We start from the raw sequence: 9,126 nt of genomic DNA, 5'->3' as shown, positions 1-9,126 counted from the left end.
TGTTTTTGAGACAGGGTCTCCCTGTAGCCCCATCTGTCCTGGAACTCACTATGTAGCCCAGGCTGGCTTTGAACTCACAGAGGTCCACCTGCCTCTGCCTCCCGAGTGTTGGGATTAAAGGCGTGTGCCACCACGCCTGGCCCAAATGTTTTTTAAATAAATAATAAATAAATTTTAAAAAAAAATTTCCAGGCCAGGAATCGTGGCGCGCATGCCTTTAGTACTGGCACTGGAGAGTCAGGGGCAAGTGGATGTCTGTGAGTTCAAGTTTAGCCTGGTCTACATAGCAAGTTTCTGGACAGCTGGGGCTACAGGGAGACCCTGTCTTAAAAATACCCAAAAAAAGGGATTCCCACAAAGGGGTGAGAGGTAGTTGGAGAAATGCTTCAGTGATTAAAAGCCCTGGCTGCTCTTCCTTAAGACCTGAGTTCAGCTCCCAGCACCCACATGGCAGCTGACAAAGGTCTGTAACTTTAGTTCCAAAGAATTTGATGCCCTCTTCTGGCCTCCACACATACTGCATGTGTTTCACTAAATTTTTCCCTTCCCGCTAGGAGACCCGCCCTCATTGAGGGTCTTGAGATCCTGACTCGGATTGACAAACCGACATAAGACGTTCTATTTGAAGTTTGCATAGTTTATATGACATTTGGGAGGGTGACTTACAAAGACACGGATTCTCGTAGGCTTTTCCTTTTCCATATTTGAAATGCATGCACCTTCCACCTCCCACCCACAGTCTTCGCCAGCTTTGCTCCTGCAGCCAGCTTCTCCTGTGCGGCCACACCTCCCCCATCTCACTAGCTCACCATTTGCTCATGCTCAATATGGCAGCAGCTCCACCCCTTTCTCCCAGTGTACTTCAAGTAGCTCATGCTCACCCTGGATCAACTTCAGCTTTTCAGAGGACCATCCAGGTTACATGCCACCCCTTCCTTTGCTCTTACAAACTTTCTGCCACCTCTTCCACAAGGGTCCCTGAGGCTTGGAGGGGGTGACAGATGCAGGGCAATCTCTCTTGTATAGTAGTGAGATGTTGACCTCTTAGGCCTCCTCATCATACATCTTCAAGACATGGCCATTGCTCTATCTCAGCGGTGTCTCCCCTTCTATTAAGGCACAAACAATGACATAAACAAACACAGATGTAAATACAAATGCCTAGAAGATATCCCAGTAGGTGTACCATATTCATTAAACAGTATACTTGCAACAGCTTCCTCACTGGGGCCTATAGCCTTCCCTGACACAGGGGGTTGGCCTGGTCTACAGCGTCAGATATGTGTTCCACCCCTAGGAGCAGGCTTTATCCAATTACAAATTTGACAGTTGTACATATGTTAGTCAAGCCATTATTGCACTAGCAAGCATTGCTTGGCATGTCCATAGCGTGCAGCATGCAGGGTCCATTGTTGAACAGAATCATAGGGGATTCTTTTCCCCCAACCATTTACATAGCACCTTCTGGCACTGTGAAGCTATCCATCCAGTGGCGTGGAGTTTTTAGCTTATTCTTGGCTCCATCTCTTCTTCTCCCACACTCACATCATGCAGTGTCTTCAGCAACATGGCCTTACTGATCTTTCTAGCTTATAACCAACATTAGTGGCAATAGCCTTGGTTAATCTGAGGACCTCTAGGATCTCTCTGACCAACAGCTCATGGGGGGCAACCCACCCCGGCACTGTAGTTTTTCTTAACAGTTGTACAGTTTGGGGAGCCTCTATTTTTATTTTACCCAACCATAAAACTTCCAAGAATCTTACAGCTATAGCTGGTCTTTGTTTCTTCAGGCATATTTGATATCTTTCAAATGGATTTCACATCTGTAAAACACTGAAAGGTTAACATTACGTATTAAATCAATCATAGACAAGGTCTAACACAGCATGGAAAGGTTTTATCCATTCGTATTAATTGCTTTCTCTATAGATCTCTGTTATGTACCATAGCCTGGATAAAAGGCATTAATTTGGTTAGTTCTTTACTATCTTTGGTTACCCTTTGGAGTCATTCTGTATTCTGGGGATTTTACATGGGGTCTCTTTGTATCTTCTTATCCTTGATACATTTACAGGTGTTGGCTCAAGTTGCCTGACCCTGCACAAGAGGCAGAGGGTCTCTCTTGTCCCTGCTGCACCTGTTGGTTCCCTGAGTCAGGCAGGCCCTGGCTCTGCCTCCTGGCTGTAGCCATACCTGCCATCTCTCCATTGACCATACCTGGCTGCCAGGGGAGGCCCTGGTAGGAAAAACTATCTCCACCCCTAGCACAGCCTTTCTCAGGAGAGAAATGTATCCTATTTAGTCTGTGGGGATCCTTAACCACCCCTGTGACAGTCTTTAGCCTCTGGATGCCTTTTTTAACTATTCTTCAGGTTTTAAAGCCTTCCAGAAACTCCTTAGTACCAAATTTGGTTTCCTATCAATTTTTCTTTGGGAATTTGGGCTCAACATAAATCTTGCCACATTTGTCTTTGAGTAACTCAAACAGACCATTTCGCCTGTCTTGTCTTTTTTATCTCTTGTAGGTTGCTCTATTATTCTACAGATACATTTTACAGGCTGGTTTGAGTCATTTAGATCTGCCAAAGCCTCCCTCACTTTACAAAGATCCTGTCCCATTAAAGGACTTAGTAAAACGATTAAAGCTCTATACCATTCTCCAGGTTCCAGTTGAATTAAACTTTCCTTTACATCTCTAGTAAACACAGTGCTATCTGGCCCAGGAGTTGGGCATTATATATTGCTTTTCTCATACCTAGTTCTCTCAGCAATTCCTGTCCCTCCTTTATAGTCCTCCAGCCCCTGCTAATCATGAGTGTCTCCATTGGTGATGACCATGTGTCTTTAATGCCTTGGCCAAGTCATTCCATTAGGGACTGCTCCCTCCTGTATTGGCCTAGGTTAAACAGTCTATGTCTCAAGAATGGATGGGTGGTTATATAACTCAGCTGTGATGCTTCTAAAGGACTTAGACTGACATTATTTGCTCCCATGTCCCATACCTTCATGAGCCATACAATGAGTGGCTCCTTGGTTGCTTGTTTGAAAGTCTTTCCTAGTTTCAACAGCTCCAGTGTGCCTGGCCAGTGAACTCCACAAGTGTGGGGTATTTTCTCCTAGCTACAGTACTGTTAACTCTTTCCTTTTTGCATCAAAGGTTGTTGAATCTGAGGGGCAGCTTTAGCTACTATTATTTTTATGTTGTTTCTTTTCTCATTAACATCTGTCTTTTTCCTTGGGTCCTCTGACTCCTAATCCCCTAAACTTATGCAAGTTAAAATCTCCAGGTTTTTCTCTCACTCAAGCTCTGAGGCTGTGACTGAATCTATCATTAACTCCTTAGCCTTTTCAGCCTCCACTGGGGCTGCCTTTGTCTTGGATAAATCTTTTATTATGCAAAGTGGCCATGCCCCCTTTCTGGGTTCCCTGCATGCTTCCAAGGCTTGTAAGATTTTTTTCTAGGCTCTCTATAACCTTTAAAGAATCTTCACATACAAGCAACTGAGCTATTTTTCTCACATTTACAGGGCTACTGTAGCCCAGGGACTTTCCCCTTTCAGTCCATTCGTGTCTGCATGGCCTGAGTCATTCTAGTTACATGTTCTATGATCCATTGTATAACCCATGTGTCCTTTGCTAACCCCCTTGCTTTGCCCAAACTTCTGCGGTTTGTCATTTCCAGCGTCAGCCTGCAGGTCTGGGCCAATTGTTTCACTAAATTTTTCCCTTCCCGCTGGGAGACCCTCCCTCATTCAGGGTCTCAAGGTCTTGACTCAGTTTGCATAGTTTATATGACATTTGGGAGGGTGACTTACAAAGACACGGATTCTCGTAGGCTTTTCCTTTTCCATATTTGAAATGCATGCACCTTCCACCTCCTGCCCACAGCTTTTCTCCCACAGTCAGCTTTTCTCCTGCAGCCGCTCTCCCACCCCACCCCACCCCACCCCCATCTCACTAGCTCACCATTTGCCCTGCTCAATATGGTGGCAGCTCCACCCCTTTTTCCCAGTGTGCTTTGAGTTGCTCATGCTCACCCTGGATCAACTCCAGCTTTTTGGAGGAACGTCCAGCATGCATGTGGTGCACTTACATACATTCAAGTAAAACACTCATACACATAAAAGAAATACATTTTCAATTAAAAGAAAAAAAGAATTCCCACACCAAAAGAAATCTATTAGAGCTAATGAGTTCAGCAAGTTTGCGGGCTGTCAGCATGACACATACAACAATCAGCTGTGTTTCCATACACTAGCAATGTATAACACAAAAACTCGGTTAACAAAACAGTTCCCTAACACAAAAACTCGGTTAACAAAACAATTCCATTTCTAATAACATCAAGTGAATAAAATTCTTAGAATAATTTTAACCCAGGAGGTATAAGAATCATCCACTAAAAACTATAAAAGGTTAGGAAATAAATAAGGCCGACATAAGTGAATTTTTTTCTATGCTAAAACATTTATATTTTATTCTTAGTGCACAGCAGGATGCCATTAAACAATTTAAAAATAGATGTGACATTGTGGAATAGTTCTATTTTTTTGACAATTTCATACATGAGTATTGTATTTGTATTATTTCCATTCCAACTCTTCCCAAATACTTGTCCTCATCTTCTTTTTTATATATATTTTTATTAAATGTTTGTGCATTTCATACCACACAATATGATTAACATAAATAAATTTTGAAACAATTTTATTAATATGGCAATGATACTAAAAGCAGTTGATTTGATGCAGTCACAACCAAATCCCAGCAACCATTTTTTGCATGTTTATGTGTGTGGGGAGGGTGCACACGTATGTGTATGCATTTTCACATGTGCGGGAGAACGTGTGTTTGCAGGTGCACATACATATGTATGTATGTGGGGGCCAGAGGTTGATTCTGAGAATCTTCCTCCATCACTTTCCCACTTACACATCAAGGCAGGGTCTCTCCCTTGAACCCAGAGCTTGACAATTCAGATTGGCTGGCCAGCTTGCTCTAAAGAATCCCCTGCTTCTGCCTCCCCAGTATTGGGATTATAAACTGACTGCCACACCTGCCCCATAGTTGTGTGGGTCCTGGGGATCCAAACTCCGTTCCTCCTACTTGCACAACAAACACTGAACCATCACCCCAGCCTCCCAACAACCTTTTTAGCAAAAGTTGATTCTAAAAATCATGTGGAATAAAAATCCCAGCACTCGGGAAACAGAGACAGGCAGATCTTTGTGAGTTCGAGGCCAGCCTGGTCTCCATAGTGAATCCAGGACAGCTGGGGCTACAGGGAGACCCTGTCTTGTGGGCACTGCATGCATGGGGGAACAAACTCACACAAAGACAGAACACTCATATACAAAATAAAAGTAAGTCGAGCATGGTGGCACATGTCTTTAATCCCAGCACCCAGAAGGCAAAGTCAGGCAGATCTCTGTTAGACTGAGGCCAGCCTGTTCTACATAAGTGAGTTCCAGGACAGCTGGGGTTACAGGGAGATCCTTTCTTAAAAAAACCAAAAAAAAAAAAAAAAGAAAAGAGCTCTGGATAGCCAAACTACCAATGATACACACCTTTAATCCCAGCACTCCAGAGCAGAGGCAGGCAGATCTCATCTCTGTGAGATTGAGGGCCAGCCTGGTCTGCATAGTGAGTTTCAGGCCAGCTAGGCTACAGGGAGACCCTGTCTCAAAAAAGCAAAATAAAACAAAACAATAAAAAACAAAAACTCAAGTGGAGTGTGGTAGCTCAGTCCTGTAATCCCAGCCCTCAGGAGGTAGAGGCAGGAGGTCCAGAAGTTCAAGGTATCTTCAGCTACATAGTAAATATGAAACCAAACTGAGACACCCCATCCCCCACCCTAAAAAAAAAGAAAGAAATTTTGAGTTCAAGTATTCGTAGCTTTTTGTTTTAAAATGTACTCAAAGCTACAGTCATCAAAACAGCATGTATAAAGATATATATTCAACAATGGAACAGAATTCAGTCTAGACACGAACCTGGGCATCCTAGGAGCTAACTCTTGACAAGAGTTCCCAAACTACTCAGTGAGGAAAAGAACAGCTTCTTTGGTGAATGAAGTGGGACAATTCAATATCTACATGCTGAGGAAGGAAATTGGAGGCCTGTTTTACCTATCACAAAATTAACTTGAAGTGATCAAAGCTACAAAGAAAAGAGGTAAAATTATAAAACTCTTCAAACAGATTTGTCCATTGATTCTTACATTTATTCATATTCATTCATTCATTCGTGTGTGTGTGTGTGTGTGTGTGTGTGTGTGTGTGTGTATGACATGCCACAGTGTGCATGTGGTGGACAGAGGAGAGTTTAGGGGAGTCAGTTGTCTCCTTCCATCATGTGGGTCCCAGGTATAAAACTCATATTGTCAGGCTTGGCACTAAGCACCTTTACCCCATTAGGCCATCTTGCAGGCCCTGTCCATTGATTCTTAGAAATTATTCCTAAAGCACAAAGAACCAAAGAAAAGAAATAGATATATTAGACTTCATCCAAATTTTTAAAAACCTTTGTATATCAAAAGTGTGTTAGCCTGAACCTGCTGCTGAGGGCTGGGATTTCATGCCTGAAAGAATCTTTAAAGTTTTAGACCTCATATATTTGTTTTTTAATTTTACGTGTATGAGTGTATTGCCTGCATGTAGGTAGGTGCACCCATGTTATGCAATGCCTGAGGAGGTCAGAAAAGGGCATCAGATCCCCTGGAGCTGGAGTTACTGACAGTTGTTAGCTGCCATGTGGGTGCTGGGAATTGAACCCATGTCCTCTGCAAGAGCAGCTAGTGCTTTTAACCACTGAGCCATCTCTCCTACCCTTAGACTTCATATATTTAAAAGACAGAATCAATGGCCATAAATAGATTTATCACTTAACACACAAACATGTCTCACATAGGCAATGACTCTATTTAACCAGATCTATAAAGAGGTGATTTAAAGATTTCAACCCAAATAAATATTTAAATGAGCCCCTTTTTCAAGACAGTTGACATTGTGTGTTCATTCACATATATGTGTGCAGGTGAACATGTGTGTGCATGTGGAGGTTGGAGGATGACTTTGGGTATATCACCTCAGGCACTGTCCATGGTTTATTGTTTTGTGTCTGTCTGTCTCTCTGTCTCTGTTTGTTTATTTGTTTGTTTGTTTGTAACTGGGCCCCTTGGGCTGGAGAGATAGCTCAGCAGTCAAGAGCACTGACTGCTCTTGCAGAGGCCCTGAGTTCAATTCCCAGCACCCAATAGTAGCTAACAACCACCCAAAACTCCAGTTCCAGGGGATCCAACACCCCTGGAACACCTCTTCTGACCTCCACAGGCACGGCACAACACAGATGCATTTATATACATACAGGCAAAACACACATACACATAAAAATAAATTTAAAAAAATAAATAAATAGGACCTTTCATTGGGCTGGACATCACCAAGTAGGCTAAAGTGACTTCCCAGCAGGCCCAAAAGACCCACCTGTTTCCAATTTCCCAGTGCTGGGCTTACAAGTGCATGCCACCACATCCTCCTTTTTTTGCATGGGTTTTGGGAATCAAACTCAGGTCCTCCTGCATGTAAGGCAAACAATAACAGACGGAGCCATCTCTCAGCTAAAGCCTGATAAATTGAACAGAAAACACCACTGATGACTTCTGTAATATAACATCAAGTCTTTGCCATTTAAAGTTAGCCTTTCTGTGAACTTTACTAAGAGCAGATCAGTATTTTAAGAATAAAGGATAAAGAGCTAGAAAAAAATCTTATAAATAACCTTTGGGTTATAGCTTTTTGGTTGTGTATAAATCCTTTCTCATAAGAATTATCCTTTATAAACTTCCTGAAACCATGTTAAACTTGTGCCTAGATTTTTTTTTTTTTTTTGGTCTTTTTTTTTGAAGCAGGGGTCTGTCTGTAGCCCCATCTGTCCTGGAACTCACTATGTAGACCAGGCTGGCCTCGAACTCACAAAGACCTGCCTGCCTCTGCCTCCTGAGTGCTGGGATAAAAGGTGTGCGCCACCACACCTGGCTTGTGCCTAGATTTTTATAACAAAACATAATCCTTAGATTACTGTACATAGGATTATCCTTGCAATCAGAAATGATGTATGTTATTAATACCCTCTGAATCATATTTTTAATTGTTTTCTGTCACACAAACAAAAAAATTGTATTTGTAGCTAAACATCTAAAAATCATAAATATGAATCAAAATTTTAATGACATTTTTTGAAGTATATCAGTAGCAGGGCACAGTGGTGCCTATAGTCTCAGCATTTGAGAGTTGAGAGGTGGAAGAAGAAAAGTCAGAAACCAAGGCCGCCCTCTGCTACACAGTCCAAAGCCAGTCTGGGCTATGTGGAACCCTGTCCTAAAGACAAAAAACACAAAAAGGGTCTGGCATGGTAGCACACACCTTTAATCCTAGCACTCTGGAGGCAGATGCAAGTGGATCTCTGTGAAACTGAGGCCAGCTTGGTCTACATAGTGAGTTCTAGGCTAGCTGGAGCTACTGGAGACCCTGTCTCAAAACACCAAAAAAAAAAAAAAAAAGAAAGAAAGAAAAAAATGTGTGTATTAGTTAACGTTTGCATAGCTGTTCTCAGAACCTGACAAAAACAACTTGAGGGAGGAATTGTTTGTTTGGGCTCATGATTTCAGAGGGTTGGGTCCGTAGTTGCTTGGCCCCATGCAGGTAAGCAGAAGCTCATGGTGGTGGGAAGGTGGGGGAGGACAGGTGATCAGATCACCAGAGAGAGGAAGCAGTGAGAGCAAGTCAGGGAGTGGCCAGGAATAATCCCACCACCACCACATCCCATGACCTGCTAGGCCCCACCTCCTGAAGTTTCCAGAACCTCCGGAAGCAGTGCCATCAGCTGTAGCAACCAGCAGTGCCTGTGGCAACATGTCAGATTCAAACCACAGCAAAAAGGCACTATCTCAGATGGGAAGATACTGTACATGGGAGAAAGTATTTGGAAATAAAACATCTGCTGTGGGTCTAACATACAGAATATACAAAGGATTATTACAACCTACAAGATATAGGTATAGGGCTGGAGAGATGGTTCAGTGGTTAAGAACACTGGTTGTTCTTACAGAAGACCCAGGTTCAA

This window comes from Nannospalax galili, unplaced genomic scaffold (assembly GCF_000622305.1).
Source record: "Nannospalax galili isolate Female #2095 unplaced genomic scaffold, S.galili_v1.0 scaffold84, whole genome shotgun sequence".
Classification (NCBI taxonomy): domain Eukaryota; kingdom Metazoa; phylum Chordata; class Mammalia; order Rodentia; family Spalacidae; genus Nannospalax; species Nannospalax galili.
Note: the sequence above shows the minus strand (reverse complement) of the source record.